Raw genomic sequence first — 19,625 nt, 5'->3', positions numbered from 1 at the left:
TAGCAGTAACTCCAGAAGTCATGTAAAAGTATTATTTACTGAATTTTATGCCTCTGTTAACATTCCTTGCTTGTCGTACTTGGATAAGTCCAGCAATGATCATGTGGAATAGCACCCGCACGTCGTTAATAATGATGATGTCTGAAGAACGTGCAGGTCAATTTGGCTTAATAGCGATATGGCCTGCATGTTCTAGCAGGTCCCGGTGACTTCACGGATCTGCGGTCAATATTGTTCAGTAGGTACATTAACAATATCGTCCGCCTGCGGCATCGGCCAAGTCAGCTGTTGTTATGTTCAGGTTTTCTAGGTGCAGTTTTCTCAATGGGATTACTTTGACATTACTAAACAACTGACAAAGAAGATCCACTGAGGATTTAGGAGATTTTGGAAAATAATCAAAAAAAGAAATACATTTATATGTGCTTTTAGTTTTTGAATCTGTTTAATTAGGTAGCTTTATGTTGATTTATGACTCTAGATGTTCCAGTGGACCTTTGCTGCATAATATGCTCACATTTATGGTTTATAAAGCAGCAGCAAATGCCTTACACAGACCTGCTAGCAGGACCGGTGCAACGTTTTTTTTCGGCACCCTAGGCAAAATGTCAGTTTACTGTTTCCACCACCACCCACACACCAATACTGGATTTCCATAACCTCAGGTGAAATGGTGTAGGTGGCATCTTAGAAGGTCAACATCTTCCATTTACATTATATTCAACGGTATGTGGTCATTAGATAGACAGTGTCAAGGTCGACAGACAATAGGTTGACCACTATTGGTTGATTGGCAATAGGTTGACACATGAAAAAAGGTCAACATGGTCAAAAGGTCGACGTGAAAAAAGGTTGACATAAGTTTTTCATATTTTTTTTACTAAACCAACGTGATCATATGTCACCATCCCAGTGGGCATAGAAGGAGAATATAATAGCGTGCTGAGCCCAGCGAGCCATGCCAGGGGATGTGGTACTCTAATACAGTGTCCATGTCTACCTATGTTGACATAGACACAAAAAAAGTGAAAAACTCATGTTGAACTTTCTCCATGTCGACCTTTTGCTTGTATCAACCCTTTGACCATCATGATCTAATGCATGTCAACCTTTTTCATGTCAATAGTGGTCGATCTATGGACTGCCGACCTCAGGATCCATATCCTATTCAACAAGGATGCCTTTCTCAGAGTCATGTCTAGTTTTGTGATAGTCAGACTCAGGGGCGCCCCCAGATTCTGGAGCCTCTAGGCAGCTGCCTAATGGTAGAGCTGGTTCTGCCTGCTGGTGCTACTGCAAATAATAGCTGCTATGGCTTACTGTAACCTGTAGCTGCACACATTTATTTCATGTTTTTCTAACTTGTAATCATTACCATGGTAACCACAGCCCACCACTCCTAAGAAGCAGCCCATTGCAATTTAACATGCATTTTCTTTGGGCCATATTTCCCTAGGATATTCTGGCCTTTGTTCATCAGATTCAGGCTGCTCACATTGGGCCAGATGCACTAAGCTTCAAAAGTGATAAAATGGAGAGTGATAAACAACCAGCCAATCAGCTCCTACCTGACATTTTTCAAACACAGTCTGTGACATGACTGGTAGGAGCTGATTGACTGGCTGTTTGTCACTCTCCATTTTATCACTTTTGAAACTTAGTGCATCTGGTACACTATCACTGGGGTAACCCAGTACAATTACTCCCCATTATAAACATGGACCCTTGTATATCTGTGTTTTAATGTGTTCTAGATAATTTATTGGACTGATTTAAATATACATATCTCCTTTACAATACTATTACTTATCTACTCTCCCAAGATAACTGGGAAACTCCATATTTTTTGGGGAGCACCACAGACAGAAGTCACAGAAGCGAAGTGATCCTCCTACATCTCATCCTCTTCCTGGTGAAATGTGGAGAGCATAATGGTGTAAATTGTGGGTACAGGAGGAGCGGTTGGATAGGGGAGAAAATAAATGTGAGTAATTATGGATTGGCGCTAAATAAATAAATACATTAATTAATTCATTAATTATATTAACAAAATTTAGCTCAAGATCTTTGCATTATCAGTAAACAGCCCAGACTGCAACCATTGCTGCTGCTGATTTTCTTTTTACGGGGATGGATAAAAATGTATTTGTTATTTAAAGTTAAACAATAATCTTCATAATCAAGTTATTGATTAACTTACATAGGGTCAGATGCACTAAGCTTCAAAAGTGATAAAATGGAGAGTGATAAACAGCCAGCCAATCAGCTATCATCTGCGATGTCACAGACTGTGTTTGAAAAATGTGAGGCAGGAGCTGATTGGTTGTTTATCACTCTCCATTTTATCACTTTTGAAGCCTAGTGCATCTGGCCCAGTATATTTTATCCAGCCACGGCAAGATATGCTTAAAGCATGTCTGTATAATGCCACATACTAGAGGTAGATTTACTAAAGCTTCTAAAAAAAGAGGTGATGGTTTATCATTTCTCTATAAAATCCTAGAAAATGAATGGTTGCTATGGGCAACACCATTTTTTTCTCCATTTTTAGAAGCTTTAGTACATTACCCCTTAAAATGTATTTTGGTTTGTACACATATGAAGACAGAGAAAGTACTAAGAACATAATGTAGCTAAAATATGGATGTTTAAATCAATGATAAAGTCCAGCTCTATTGTTGAACCGAACTGATAGGCCAGGACGGCTGTAAATCATATGACAGTAGACATCAATATGGAAGTATGTATGAAATGAATGTAATACTGTAAGATATAACCCTATAAACATACACTAGACTTCATAATAGTATAAAACTATAAAGCAAATCGTAAGTATCAAAATAGTGCTTACATCATTTCCATTCTGTTGCTGTTTGAGCAGAATTATTTTATTTACCTATTTACAAATACCATGCATGTTATACATAAGCGTTTCAAATAGTTATACAGGTCGAGTATCCCGTATCCGAATATCCGTTATCCGAATTATTCCGAAATACGGACATTCCAGAAAGTGAAAAAAAATTTTTTTTTTGCTAAAAACTCACTGGGGACATATGTAACAGCATCACTGGGGACATGATATGTAACTGGCACTATATATGTGCAAGACAATGATTGCTTGGCATTCAAATTCAGTGCTGAGATAGTACACACATTTTGTTTCACGTTTTGAAACCTTGTTTTTTGAACAATTAAAATATGTTTGTGTGTATTTTATGTGGTAATAAAATATATTTGTGTGTATATTATGTGTTTATACAGCATAAATGCAAGATACTTCAAAATACATCATTGAAATATTAAAATATTCCGAAATACGGAATAATCCGTTATCCAAAATTCTCCTGGTCCCGAGCATTTTGGATACGGGATACTCAACCTGTACTATGCATATTATTAAATCAGTATTATAAATGCTTTCACGTTAGCATTGGGGAAATGCAATATATGCTCTATAACCATTAGAGAGTGAGTTTTCTTATCAACTATCTAAGATGAACTAAACTCTTAGAAGTATATAACTACAAGTATTCTGCATTTATAGACTAAAAATGTTACCTTCAAAAGGAATAAACTTCTAAACACATTAATACACAGTATACATACATGCATACATGCCACATTTAAAGTACTATGTATGCTGCCCAACACAAAACCCACTGACACTTGCTTAAGCTGTTAAAACTTCAGCCACCAGAGCAACAACAAAGCTTTTGTTTATTACTGTCAAACAACAAAAGGAGGGGTCTTCCAACCTGTCTTCTATTGTGCTCTGGCCAAGGTGCTGAAGAGAGCAGTCCTACTGCAGTAACTGCTGCCCTGTCAGTTATAAGATAGCAAAGCAAAAATTACCATGTATAAGTTAGATAAATAAAAAGGTCTATTTTGTATCCACCGATTATTCTTATGAAGATACTATCTAACCTATTACGCAGCACAAAGGCAGCAGAATCATTAAACTGAGAACATAAAGAAATGGCATCAATGGATACACATCAAAGACCCTCCTTATTAATGTCCTAACTGTCCTGATAGAAAATAAAGAGTCCTAGGATCTCATTATGAAGGTCTGCTGATTGTAATTCCATTACTTGATGAAACTCAATTTACAATTTTATGTAATGAGACCAACATGCATCTCAACACAACCTAATGAGATGTCCTTAATGACACGGGGCCTTGGTATTATGTGTAGGCCCCACTATAATGTCTAACCCAGGGTGGGGGTCATTATTTCAATGTATAAGTGTCTCCACAAACAAATGTATGGTTTAGATGCAATAACAGTCCCTTTTTGATGTAGAATGCTGTCTCTGTCACTGTACATTGCCACAGACACGTAAACAGCTCCATTCGAGCCAGGTTCTCCGTTTCACTTTTATGTGCAAGTGCTACACCCCTGGTACCAGCCAGACATTAAAAAATCATTGTTTTTAGACAATCTAGCTGTTTACACCTGCCTAAGGCCAACACAAGAAACAAAAACTCTTCAAGGTTTTCTAACGAAGATAAACACCGCACAACCCAAAATCCCAGACCCTGCATACGAACAGTCTAGACAGGCCTTCTTACGTCATGCATTGAGAATAGGAGGCCCAAAACATGTCTACTTAGACTGAACTGAGAGCCCTCCAGCCACAGCTCATAAGATTGGATTCAAAAATATTCTTAAAATAACAAACTTTGATATAACCCATTAGAAAATGGCAACAGCACACTGAAAGAGAAGCCAGGCAGGAGACAGCTAGAACAGGTGTGGGAGGGGCTTCTGTCATCCAGGCTCTTTTGTTTACATCCCTTTCATCAAAGACAGGTCTCTGGATAATGGCATCTTGTGGTGTGATGATGTACTGCTCTATAACACTGCAACATGCACCTAGCAACCACAAATATTACATACTAGCAACACTGATTAATAGTAAGCACAAATGATAGGAGGAGGCATTAATATCATATTAGGGACAATAGACAAATTGTGTACGAAAAGCCACAACATAACAGCACAAAAGCTGTAAGCACTGTACTTACAAGGTAATAGTCTCAGATCATTTACTCTATCTGGGTTTTCCCAGCAAGTTTACTGTTCCTTTATGGAATATTAATAAAATATACAACAATAGCAAATACTATGTGCCCACCAAATAAATTGGACTAGTGGCAATTTATACATTGTTTATACATTTATACATTGCTACTATTTCATTTCAGTATACATCACAATGGTTTTAGCAGGGTGAACAACCCAATAGGTAGGTCTGCACAAAGGTCAAACAGGAAAAAAGTTCACACAAGGAAAACGCTGGCACAGAAAAGGTCGTCACATGACATGTTTTTTTCATATTTTTCCAAGCATGTGTACCCGCAATTAGTGTACTTCACTGGCCAAGCTTCATGCCAAGGGCACCGCTCCACTACTACTGTTCTCAGCGCACTTTGAAAAAGGTCAAAAGAAATAATAAAAAAACAGTACATTTCAGTATTTTTTTTTAAACTTGAAGCTGCTTTACTTATAAAAAAAACCTCCCAATAACCTGCCAATAATAAATATTATCTCCAAGAAGCATTTACTATGCTTCAAAGTGATAAGAGCTAATTTATTAACATTATTATTACTATAATGGGTGTTTTCATAGCCTTTCCACATTATGAATGCATTAAAGGGCTTTTGGAGCAGTTTCCATGAAAAAATCCTAGTTTGAATGTTTTAGTGAGCAGATCTCTCATCTGGCCAAGTTTATAAAAAAAAAAAAAAATAGTGAGCCCTGTGATAATGGGGGCGATTCAGACCACATCAGTTTACTGCTAAGTTGCAGAGTCCTGTGATCAGGTAATTGCTGCCCAGCCAGAGTGAAATCCCAACCTGTGCAAGTCTGCGATTTGATATGCATGGCTTGCAAATGGACATTACACAGAATGGCGATTGGCAGCAAATCCATACAGAAGCTGCAAGAGAAACAGGCTGTTTGGGGCCAGAGCTGATGACAAACAGCATTACTTCAAACGAGTGGGCACACCTGCGTGTTTTCTGACACTCCCAGCAAATGGGCAATTACCACCCCCAAATGGTGGCTTTCTGTCATCAACAGCCAGCGAATTAAAAATAAATTGCAAAAATGCTTCATAAATGCACCATATGCATGCACAGTTTACCCATTATTTTTCCTCAGCCAGCGAATTTGCAGCCATGCGATTGGGTCGGAATAACCCCCAATATTAGAAATGACAGGGCTTACATGCGAATCGAGGGTTCTGCACAGCTTTCTCTGCCCCTAGGCCAGTGTAATCAGCCCCTTAGTTATTTCATTGCAGAGCTCTACAATTCATTCATTGTTGGTATGAAATAACACTGGGGGTCAGTTTGGCTGAAAAAACTGTATGTGGTGGAATATTACCAGTCCGCAACCAATGCAAAGCTGATTTCAGCCCACCTTGATGCATGATGCTTGAAATTTATTGAATGCAGTATTTGGAGACATTTGCTTTTCTTTCATTTATAGGGTAACACTATAATCATGTATTTAGTAATAACATTAGATACTAGACATTTTTTGAGTTACAGGACCTCATTCAGGTCCGTTCGCAAGGGCTTATGAGTCCACATGGGGGCAATGTTTTTTGATTGTGCATGCACATTTCTGCACATGTGCTGGGTGCATGCACCCATGGCGAAGAAACTGTTTGCAGGGTGCACACACCCACCCTTGCGGGAGGAGGGGGGGGGCATGGGGCGGCAGGCTGGTCCATTAGCATATGGGAACTCCCAGTGTTTCATGGGCATTTCCATACTTATCCGGCCATGACGGACATGCAGTGTTGTCAGCTGCCCGCCCACTTCCTCCTGAACATGCACGCATATGTAAGGTTCCTCACAGCAACCTCACATATGCGTGCACCTTTCACATCTTTCAATGGTCGGCGACCATGGTAAGATGTGGGAGGTTCCTACTGACATGCGAATGAATGTTTATGTGAAACATCCAATCGCATGCCGTGTGAACATACAAATGGTGGGCAGGCGTACCACCATCCATAATCTGGATCTGGTTGACTCCCAAGGATGAGAATTCACATCCGAGCGATTCAACCAGAATAACCCCCATAGTATAACTATGCATAAACAAATTAATAATAAAATAAATATGCTAAATTTCCATTCATGCTGATTATTTAGATTTATAAAGTTCTAAAGACCCTGGTTTTGCCTTGTAAATGATTGCGACTTATGGCATAAAAATATGGCATTGTCAGGCAAATCCGAGACCTGTGGCTACTCAGACCTTGCTACATTTCCCCCATGTCTGCATCTGTTTGTAATGAAGCAGATATACTTACAACTTGACTACTTCTCTCCTCCACACCCAGTCAGACCAGAGTCGAACTTCCCATTAGGCACATGAGGCAGGAGCCTAGGGGCGGCACATGAGGCAGGAGCCTAGGGGCGGCGCATGCGGCAGGAGCCTAGGGGCGGCGCATGCGGCAGGAGCCTAGGGGCGGCGCATGCGGCAGGAGCCTAGGGACGGCACATGCGGCAGGAGCCTAGGGGCGGCACATGCGGCAGGAGCCTAGGGGCGGCACATGCGGCAGGAGCCTAGGGGCGGCACATGCGGCAGGAGCCTAGGGGCGGCACATGAGGCAGGAGCCTAGGGGCGACACATGCGGCAGGAGCCTAGGGGCGCCACATGTTTGGAGGCGGCACTTGGATGCTTGTGATAGTACTGTCAGCCTGAAATATACCAGTAACTGCAAAATATCCACTGTACGGTACCATATTCCATCTTCAATAGAGTGTAAATGGATAGGACAAGCATATGCTGCCTCTGTAAACTGCCCTGCTTAGTAAATATGAATACATAATAATAAAGAAAAAAAATATGTCACAGTTAGTGGCTTATTTATTAATTCATTAAATTTGCTATTATCAAATGAGGGCTATTAGTAATCAATAAAAATAATACAATTAAGTGTGGGGGGGGGGGGGTCGTTATTGTTGTGCCTAGGGGCAGTGCCCTCATCTCTAAGTGAGGGGTAGATGTATGAAGCAGTGATAAGGAAGAAGTGATAAAGTGCCTGGTACTTTATCACCGGCCAATCAGATCCTTTTTAAACCCAGCCTGTAACTTAGCAGTCAGGAGCTGATTGGCCGGTGATAAAACACCAGGCACTTTATTACTTCTACAGGGGTGGGGTCCTGGGGTGCACACCAATTGAGAGGTGCGACCCTGCGGAGACCTTTCAGTAGAACTGCATACAAAGTTAAAGGTGCAGGTGCACAAATTAAACTCCCAATTTCAAAATTTTTGCAATAAAATTTTGCATTTTTAGCGAGGTTCTTCGCTTAGTTATGGCCATAAGTAACGGCTTGCCCACCGCGACCAGGTGACCTCATTAGTCGGGCAAGTCCCTAACATTTTGCGGGGTACAAATCTAGGGCACAGGGCACCCCAAAATGGTGCAGCTGAGTGACCCCAGGGCAACACAAGACTGAAAGAAATATATAGTGAAACAAAGTGAGGATAGGTTAGTGAGAGAGGCTGCTAAAAGATAGCAGGGATAAGTAAGTGAGAGGTAAAAAAATTAGAGATAAAGTAGTGAGAGGTATTTATTACTTCTCCTCCCTTATCACTGCTTCATACATCTACCCCTGAGTCAGACCATCCCCATCCGACCTTTCCAGTAGCAAACGCGGTACTTGTGTATTATCACGGCGCCCCCAATATTAAGTCGCACGATATTTTTATCGCATCACATGCCATCGCATGCCATACACCCGATGCACGGCGATGCGATGTAAGCCCCCTATACGATGTTAAATTGTATAAGCAACCAAATGGGTGCTTTTAAGCACCCTAATGGGTGCTGACAATGTTAAATGCACCCCCACGCCACCCCCAGTATGAACGTGAACCTGATGCGTGGCGAGCGCAGCGAGCCCGAGAGGGGTGGCGGGACCTTTTCATACCCCCACTTTCCACGTGGGTGTGGAGTTGATTTTATATAGTGTGGCGAGCACAGCGAGCCACCGAGCCCGAAGCTTGGTGAGTGCAGCAAGCCCCGCGAGGGGACGCCTATACCTGTGAAGTACTGCACTACACATTTTAATTTATTGCTCTGTCAGCTGTCCTGAGGAAGGGGGCGAAATGCTCCGAAACTTGTCGATACTGTTATGCTGACCTGTTCTCACTGCTTTATGATTTGAATACATTTGACCACGTTTTGACTTGAGAGTGCCGCCTCCTGTCTTCCTTTATTTGGAGAACTTGCTTTTTCATTTATCTGAGGATACGCTGCTATACCTGTGAAGTAATGCGCGTCCGCTCGCCACGCTTCGGGCTCGGTGGCTCGCTGCGCTCGCCACACTATATAGAATCAACTCCACGCCGACGTGGATAGTGGGGGTAAGAAAAGGTCGGAGGACGCGTACCGCCGCACCTCGCGGGCTCTCTGCGCTCGCCACGCTTCGGGTTCACGTTCATACTGGGGGTGGCGTGGGGGGAGCATTTAACATTGTAAGCACCCATTAGGGTGCTTATACAATTTATAATCGCATCGCATTGTATGGCATTGTATGCCATATACAATGCCATACAATTTTAACATTGTATGACATTAGGGAACATCCCGGGACATCGCATCGCATCGCATGCCTTATGGTCTGCGATGCGATGGGCGCTGTGATAATACACAAGTACCGCGAACACAAGCATGCATGCATGCAATACTACATAATACATGTATGTGGCTTGTTTTGTGGCCTCATGAAATAGTATTTGTGTATTTTATACTATGCTAACTGTCAATCAGTCTGCAGGTATAATCATAGATGACTGGCAATTCAAAATTGAAAGCTCTATCACGAAAGAATGAGCCATTTTTGCAGCTTCTCGAACAATATAATGCCAATGTAAGAATAAAATACCAGATTTGAGTACATGTAATCTTATTTGAGTTTTGTTTCCATTCCCTATTGTAGCTTTGAATAAATCATGCTTCAATTTTATTCTCTATTTCAGCTATTGTCGTGGTTACTCCCATGACAACCCTTAAGCCAGCATAAGCTTGGTATTAATAAAAACTCATTTCTGCAGGTGTTTTTGAAATGCTTAGCCTCCAATCTCTTTAAAGTACTCCAGCTTTTCAGTTCATAAGCTTCAGCTCAGGAATTCCTGGCACTTTTTAGATCTGAAGTTCGATTATAGTATACAAATTCCATACCTTGATAAAAATACAAAAATTAAAAAAATAAAACTGTTTTGTTATTTTAGGTGTCTTCCATCTGGATTTCATGTTAAAAAGGGGGTTATTCTAGTTCACTCGCAAAGGCACGATCACTCTCTAATGGACAAAACCGTAAGCACTGCAGTGGGGGGCTGATGTAACATGTACAGAGAGTGTTAGATTTGGGTGGGGTTTGTACCTCAAACTGATATTTATATTGCAGAGTAAAAATAAAGCAGCCAGTAGTTACCCTGCACAGAAACATTAAAACACCCAAATCTAACTCTCTCTGCAGTTGTAGTTAGCGATTCCTCGCTAAACTACAGTGTGTTAATGTACTAGCCGCTCGCAAGGAGATTGACAGGAAGAAGGGGTGAAAACACGCCGTTTAATGATAGTGCTATGAAAAATGCAGGTGAGCCTAGGAAACGCTGGGAGTGTCTGAGAAAACGGTAGGCATGCCTGAGTGTTTTAGGTAAAGGTGTGTGACGTTAGCTCCAGGCCAGATATACCATTTTCCATCACACCACCGAATAAGTCTCTCACTACTCTCAGCCTGCAGTGCCCAGTGTAATGGTGAGCCCGTGATGGTGAGCCGGTTACGATGGGTTTTGAGAATATTCACTCCGCTGCGAATAGATTTGCATGGCAGGATTTCAATCTAGCAGGATGGCGGTTTATCTGAACCCTGTCAGCTGCAAATTCACAGCCGTGCAATCAGGTCTGAAGTAGCCCCAACGTATGAGTTATATAAATGTATGCTTGCTGACAAGTACATTAAGTAAGGGCTTAAATAATGGAAACACCTCAATGTATGCATGTTTTTGAATGTAGTATTAGGTGCTTTGTTTTTTCTTTTGTTTTTTTTAAATCTTCCTTTACACATCAGTGTGTTTAAAATATCAAACTAAAAAATAGTCACTGATTGTGACAATTGTGTTATGTAATTGGTCTCTATGGGTATCAATATTGGGGAGTATCACAGTGGGTCTCTGGGTTACCGCCATTTTGATATGGTGGTAGTCCATTGTAGCCAATGAGCTACAGACCACACTACCGGCAGGTCTCCTAAACAGCCGGTAAAGCTAGCCTGCAGGGGCGGGCTCCTTTTGGAACCCCTGTCCATGCGTCTGTGGGTAAATACATTCAGGAGAAACAATTACATATTGCAATGCTATCCTGACTGGTAATTACAACCCAGATCCCATTGCATATGTGATTCAATATTAATTGGGCCCCTAGGAGCTGCTCTCCTGCCTCCAGTACTCCTCATGGCACTGCTTAGCCAATTTTCCTCTTGTGACCTACTCAATATCCTTGAAGTGTTTTTTCACTTTTTGAGATAATGCTTGAAGTGTCTAATGGCATTCACCGCCTCCAACATTGAGCACCAAAGGTTGTGCAGATGTCCAGTGTCACTGTGCACCAAGTAGTTGGCACATATACTGCTACCACGGTATTGGTGGTAATAGTTTCCTTTGCTGACCATTGCGTCTATGGTACTCAACAATGCCTGTTTCTTTGTGCTTCTTCAAAAGAGCACATCTTAAAACCCCAGTCTTCTTTTATATGTTTGCCTGGGAGAAGCCTTGCTGACACAGTTTACCTACCTTGTTACTGTGTTCAGTCTTGCAATGGTCTTCTGCAACCTCATGTTAGGCTGTTCCTCATCCATTTTGAAATAATTTTAATCTCGCCCATGGTGTGACCACCCTTTGCCTTCAAAATAAGTAAGTAAGTTTCATTTATATAGCGCACTTTCTACAACAGGACTCAGGCTACAAAATAACCTCAATTCTTCTAGGTACACCAGGACAAAGACCGGTACAAAGTCAGGGAGTTTGTAGTATTATAGTATATCGCTCATGCGATAGGTTGCACATATTTAGACAGTCAGAAATCACAATTTTGACGATTTTTTAGTAACGGGAATGTACAGCCTTTTAGTAAATGAGATGTGTGGTTTTTTGGGTAAAATAAAAAAATGGCGTTGGTTCCTCCCCCAAAGCATAACCAGCCCAGGGCTCATTGAGCAGGTCCTGGTTTCCCAAATACAATGGGTGGGAGGATGGGGTCGCTCTATATTTAAGAAACCAGCACCTGTCTCTTGGACAATAGGGGACAAAACAAGTAGGGGTCCCCCACATTTAGAACCAGCAACGGGCTCCTGCAGCCAGTGGTGTCATGCACAGCTGGGGGACACTTTTTATACAAGGCCCCCGGACCGAAACATAAATACCCTGGCCATTCAGCTTTGGACAGGATAACTGGTAAAGTTGGGTTACCCCCAATAAACAGATTCCCCAGGCTTAACCCTTCCAGGGCTGAAGCCCAGGGCTGTCACCAATGGTGGACGCTGGACTGATTATTTTGTGGTTAAAAATAGAAATAAAATTTAACATTGGGCTGTGCTGTAGAACAGCAAGTTCCAGCAAGCCTCCCCCGCATGCAGGGACCTGGAGAACCACAAGTCTCAGCATGTGGGGATTTAAATATCAATGTTACAATAAATACACAATGACATGCAATAAAGTAGAGCTTTATTAACATACATGCACACACCAATTTATGCACGCAAACATACATACTCACTTACCCACACACTTCCCTGCAGGTGACTCCTCTTCTCCAGTAGGGCTCCAGGGGGATAAAAAAAATGCACATACCTGAACCCCGAACTGGGGAGCAGTTTTGATCTACTTTGGGACTCATTTACAAATCATTAGCACAGCAACTTTACTCTTCTTAAGGTGCGTACACACGGGGCAATATGATCGCTGGCAATATATTGCTAGCAATATATTGCTCAGCAATCATATTGCCCCGTTTTTATCTGCAACCAGAGATGGTCGCAGATGAAAATTTAAACACTGCCAGGAGAAGAGGCAGGGGATGTCACTGGTCGGAGGAGCATGCTCCTCCGACCAGCGACCATTCAGGGGCTGAAAACGGGAGCGCGCACCCGGCGATTTATCGCTGGTGCACACTCCAATCACTGGCAATATGGTCGCTCAGCGACCATATTCCCAGCGATTTCAGCCCCTATCACCCCCGTGTGTACACAGCATTAGCCCTCAGGTTTTCCACAAACAAGTAAGCCAAACTTTTTCCACCATAATCAATTATACTGTATATCAAATTGTAGCTAATAGTCTAATTCACAATGTTTAATATTCATAAGCTACTAAAACAACCATCACTGAGGTGTGCGAAGCTCAAACTGACAGGCGGCATGCACTGAATAGCCAATATCAGAGCTATATTTGACATGATGTCACCAGAAGTGCAAGAGGTGGTAGGAGTTTTTCCTTAATGGAAATCATGCAGGCACTTGTCCTCTATACAGCGGTACCTCAACCTCTCCTCATTTACGTCGTTCTCAAGCTATAACAATTTTTTAGGAACACTATTTTGTTACACATCTTTTCTCGACAGTACACCACCCCTAGCCAGTATAAAGACATTCATCATATTCACGTCAAAAAATTCAAGAGTAGAACCAACCCTCCCTGTAACAATGGCATCTACAGAGAAGTGCGTAAACATTTTTTTGATCAACAATGACATATAATCACTTGCCAATATTGCCAGCCATCAGCATAAAACAAGATCGTGGGGTTGTTATTTAGGCTTGATTGCAAAGCACATTTTTTTAGCAAATGGACAAAACCATGTGAACTGCAGGTGGGGCAGATGGAACATGTGCAGGAGGAGTTAGATTTCGGGGAGTTCATTTGTTTCTGTGCAGGGTAAATACTGACTGCTTTATTTTTACACTGCAATTTAGATTTCAGTTTGAACACACCCCACCCAAATCTCAAGCCCTCGTACACTTAAGCACACATCACTCAGCACACATCGCTGACACACAGTAATGTGTGCTGAGCGATCTGTGCTGACCAATGAGAACACTGGTGATGTGACTAGAATTTGACTACATGCAGTCAAGATCTAGTGAGCCGATAGTGATGTATGTATGACCGTGCATCGCCATCGCCCAGGGGTATACACCTGGAGCTACAGACGGAGCCGGGCTCCCTCTTGCTGGCGGATCGCCAGAACGTCACCGCTGGTGATCCGCCAGCAGCCCGGCTCTCATCTGACTGAGACGCGTGTGCGTCTCACGCGCGTCTCAGTGTCTGTGCGCCGGGGCGACGGGACCCTGTCCGTCTCCGCTTCAGGGAGATGGACAGGGTTAGGGGGGGCGCGGGGATGCGGTGGGGACCCCGGGTGACCGCCGACAAGCCGGCGGGGACCCGGGGGAAGCCGTCGGAAGGGGACGCGCGCGCATCTCGTGCGCACGCGTCCCCTCTCGCAAATACAGATGGCGGGTGGCAGGGGATGGCGGATGGCGTCGCCATCGCCATCCCCTGCAAAGAAGAGCCCGGCTCCATCTGTATCGTGCTTAATTTCTAACTGATCTAGTCAGGCCACTTAGAAATAACCCTAAAATTGCACCATGTTTTTACTCTCTCTCCATATGTTACATCTGTTCCACCTGCAGTGCAACATGGTTTTGCTAAAAGAGGAGTTTTGAGGTCAGGTCTGAATAACCCCAAATGACCTTAACTTGACCTGGTCTTTTTATGGGTGTTTGTGCAAGAAATGTGCAGGAGAACAAACAGGATCTTATTTATGAATGTATGTATTCAGTGAATAATGTATTGACTCTTACTTGCAAGTTGGTGGCTTATAGTTATAAAAAGTAGCACAAATTTAAAGTACCTTTATTGTAGTTTTGGTTGTGCTTTGGGAGTAGTTTAATAAATATGCCCTTTGCACCCCTCTATACTGGGACAATAATGAATTTCCACAGGTTCTGTGCAGAGGTGTAACTACTACCTTCTGGGCCCCATAGCAAAATTTTGAAAGGGCCCCCCACCACAGGAGGAGAGGGTGACAGGTGTGTGTTTTGGAGGGGGGGGGGGGGGGGAGGGAGATAGAGAGAGATTATATGGAAGGGGCCGAGGTGTAAAGGGGGGGGGGGGGGGGGGTTGTAGCAGAAGAGAGGGAGAAAAAGAGGAGAGACATGGTGGGGAGGAAGTAAATGAGAGGAGGTGGAGAGAGACAGACATAGAGACATAGACAGAGAGAGACAGACAGATAGAGAGGGATAAATACAGAGAGAAAGACATACAGAGAGAGAGAGAGACAGGCAGAGAGAGAGAGAGAGACAGGCAGAGAGAGAGAGAGAGATAGACATACAGAGAGAGAGAGAGACAGACAGAGAGAGAGACAGAGAGTGAGACAGAGAGAGAGAGATACAGAGACAGACACAGAGAGACAGAGAGACATACAGAGAGAGACAGACAGACAGACAGAGAGAGACATACATACAGACAGACAGAGAGACATACAGACAGACAGACAGAGAGAGACATACAGACAGAGAGAGAGACAGAGAGAGAGACAGACAGACAGAGAGAGAGGCATACAGAGAGAGATATACAGAGAGAGACATACAGACAGAGAGAGAGATACAGACAGAGACATACAGAGAGAGAGACACACACACAGAGAGAGACAGACATACAGAGAGAGACACACACACAGTGTTTCTCCTATTCACATCCTCTCCCCTCCGACCCACAGTTAACCCTGCCCCCCCCCTTACCAGTATAATTCATGCTGTCAGTGCCGAGTCTTCCTGCACTGACAGCTCCGTGTCTCCTGTTTCCAGGGCCAGGCAAGCAGCACAGTGTGTGTCACGCCGGGGCTGGTCACTAGATAGTGACGTCAGTCTCCGGCAGCATCAAAGAAGGGAGAGGGGGAAGGCTGCAACAGCCGGACCACCACATTCCCCTTCATATGTAGCGCATCGTCGCTAGCGGGGGAGGGGGCAGAGGCACCACTGACACTCCCAAGCGAGTGGCACTAATAAGGAAAAAGGGTGCAGGGGATGGCTGTTGTGCTATGGGGCCCCCCAAGGGCCCGGGCCCCATAGCAGCTGCATCCCCTGCACCCTCCATAGTTACGCCACTGGTTCTGTGGCTGGCTGACTTCAAGCCTACATTTCATCTGGTTTGAACCAGCCACATAACCAGTGTCATCCATGCGTCATCCCAGTTTAAAGGGATGGTACGATAAGCCCACCCATGACTACTAGGTATCGGAGGGCCTAATTCAGACTTGACTGCTAATGTGAGAATTCACAGTGGACTGCGACGAGAAAGCCGCCACCCAGACAGAAAGAAAAGATGCACCTTGGTAAAATTTGAGAGAATTGCAAATGGATTGCCAATGGTTATGCATTTGCAAATCCGCAAGCAATTCTCAAATAAGAGTTTTTGACATCTGTGCAATTAAGTAAGTACTGTATGAGGCCAGAGGCAGATTTTCCACAAGGCAACATAGGCACTGGCTTCAGGCCCAGCAGGTCCCAAGTGGCCCCATAAAGATATTCTGGCTGTCCAAAGCGTTCTCAGAGGAGCATAGCACAACTTCCCATTGATGTCATGACATTACATAGACCTGTCCACACTCCCAAAGTGCCTTTGATATTCAATGATAGGATAAAATAAATTTGGACACACAAAATGGTTTCATCCACTGTATGTGGGCAGTCAGGTCGCTTCAAATGTGACACAAGAATTAAGCCTACTACCAAAAGACCAAGAGCCTGATTTAGATTTGTACGATGCCAATGTTCACGTAGCTGAGCATTTGCATTCGCCAAGGCACTCTATAAACACTGCCTGCAATCAGCAGCAAAAACATAGTGTTATGGATTGTTTGAGAAGGACCCCAAACCGGTATCTTGCCTAGGGCTTCATAAGTTCTAAATCCGCCTCTGTATGTCTAACCTGCGACTGAGACAGGCTGGAAGTGGTCATTGCTGACATCACAGACCCTCCTTAAAAATGTTGGTGCATGTCTTCGGTTTTTCCATCACACACAGAAAACGTCAGGTTACCACCCATAAACACCAGCTGCCTGTCAGTCAAACTGCGAGAGGACTACATTTATGATAGACGCATTTTCTATCCCGAATTCCCCTCAAGCTTGATGCATACTGTACGCACACGCAGTCATTAGATAATCACTATTTGCGAATTCTCTAATTATTAGTCAAGTGTGAATTAGGCCCTTAGAACCATTATGAGCAACACCTGCGTGCCCATGTTTTCAAAGATCTTGGTGTCCCTCATTTACAAAAGTGTTTCCATTTTTTGTCCCTTGTCTGCATTTTAAAAGTCAACTTCACTAGTTCAAGTATTTTCTTGTGTACTGTATCGTGCAATTGCTGCACTTGCTGAGATTTATAAAGGTAATTATTGCTGTCATAAATGTCTAGTATGTTTTAAACCTGATCTACAGTATGAACTATGTATTGCAATACTTATTTTCCAGAAAAAAAACTTAGAATATAGTTTGAATTGGACAGATCTTGGTTATAGACGCTGAGTAAGCACCACTAAACCTACATATAGCCACCCGGTAACAGTAAAACTGCATAACTTTACACACCCTTTTAATTATCATGTCAGTCTGAGTGATCTGACCCTAAATCTGCCTGCAGCCAAAGTCTCTGCATGGGGTAGCTTGTTCATTCAATCTCTGAGCAATCTAGCAAGATATATATGGTTAAAACCGCCAGCATCTTTGAGTAGAGAATAGCAACTGGTGTTGATCACCATGCCTGACCTGCTCCTGATGCCTGCAGCACACGTGCCTTCTGATTGACTACGCACCTGAGGAATGTATCTACTTTTCTCTTTCAAAATGCAAAACATTGGTGGGCGAGGTTAATTTTTATGCTATTCTTGACAGTTATGTTTGTTACAACAGAAGTTAGATTTCTAAAAGGGGGTTTGTCCACCTGTATGCGCACCTTTCTGCACGTCTTCAAACACAATCTTCAGACTGGGTACGATTGGCCCATTGTTGAGTTGACAGTCAGGAGCATAAGAGACCAAGGGCCAGATGTATCAAGCTTCAAAAAGTGATAAAAAGAAAGAAAAATTTCTAGCTACGCCACTGGTTGAAATATACCAAAACAATGAGGTAAATAAAAACATACAATAAATAAAGGACACTGAAACTGTTTTATATAAAAATACTGAAGGAAATAAAGACCATATATAACGGCATAAAGTATAATGAGTACATCTAAAATCAGGGTTGTAGAGAGCAATGGGTGATGAAGGAGGCATGACAAAAACCTTTGGGCTTGGCCATGGCTGCTCAACACACAGAAAAAAAAATAACTACTACTGTACTATCTGAGCGATATCTTTGCATTCTCTTCTAGTGTGGGGCTTCAGTGTGCCTCCACAGAGGGGAGGCATACAGTACTTTCAGCTGAACAGTTAGCTCAGGTCAATTCTAGTCAATTCTAGACCCCTTAGGCAGGATTCTACTAACACTGAGCACATCACTAACACTATCTCTCTATTTTAATTACATTTAATTTTTTTTATTTTCTCTCTGGGCTTTCTAGCTTATGATAGTTTTTGGGGTGCCACACCCTGCACCTAGATATAGCGCTAGGGACCCCCAATATACAGAGAAGCCTTGACGTGGCTTGGGGGCATATCATACACCTGCGCAGGTATATGTAACCAATATCTCTGAATTCTATTATCATGTAGTGTTCAAGATTGGTTACTAATGCAATTCAGTGAGCTAGGGGAACCAATGTCTTACTCAGTATTAACCCCACCCTTGCATGCACCTGAGTGGTATTCCTGAACTAATTGAGCATCTACCATCTGTATGTAGTATGGAATTATACATAGGACTGACTAGGGTCCTGTCATTTTTTTTCTGAAGCACTAATACCTGTGCTCTAGTGCTCCAATAGTTAAAGGCACTTTGTAGTAAAGCACATTGGGAGACATAGCGGACTAATAGCGCACTGCGATTTTTAAAAGCAAATATTAAAGGAAGAATGACTACACTGTGAGAGAAGAGGGCAGTGTCCATGATAATACTGATAGTGAGAATGAGGGCATATTGAGCCAGATGCACTAAGCTTCAAAAGTGATAAAATGGAGAGTGATAAACAGCCAATCAGCACCTACCTGCCATGTCACAGACTGTGTTTGGAAAATGTCAGGCAGGAGCTAAATGGTTGGTTGTTTATCATTCTCCATTTTATCACTTTAAAGCTCAGTACATCTGGCCCATAGTCTGCTTCCAAAAAAAAGTCAGCTGTAGTGAGATTAAAGGTTAAACTGCAAGAAGGAGTTCAAAATATCTGAAAATTTTGCGGCCTAGTCCCGTGTCAATATGGAGTGTAAATGGGTAGGACATACACATAACACCCTTGTAAGCTGTCATACTTATATTCTCACACAAATAAAAATAAAGAAAATATGTCATAGTTATTACTCTATTAAACTGGAAAACTCTAATACAATTAGGCAATGGGGGGGGGGGGGGGGGGTGGGGGTACGGCCATCACT

This window comes from Crinia signifera, chromosome 3 (assembly GCF_055691185.1).
Source record: "Crinia signifera chromosome 3, ASM5569118v1, whole genome shotgun sequence".
In the NCBI taxonomy this organism is placed as follows: Eukaryota; Metazoa; Chordata; class Amphibia; order Anura; family Myobatrachidae; genus Crinia; species Crinia signifera.
Note: the sequence above shows the minus strand (reverse complement) of the source record.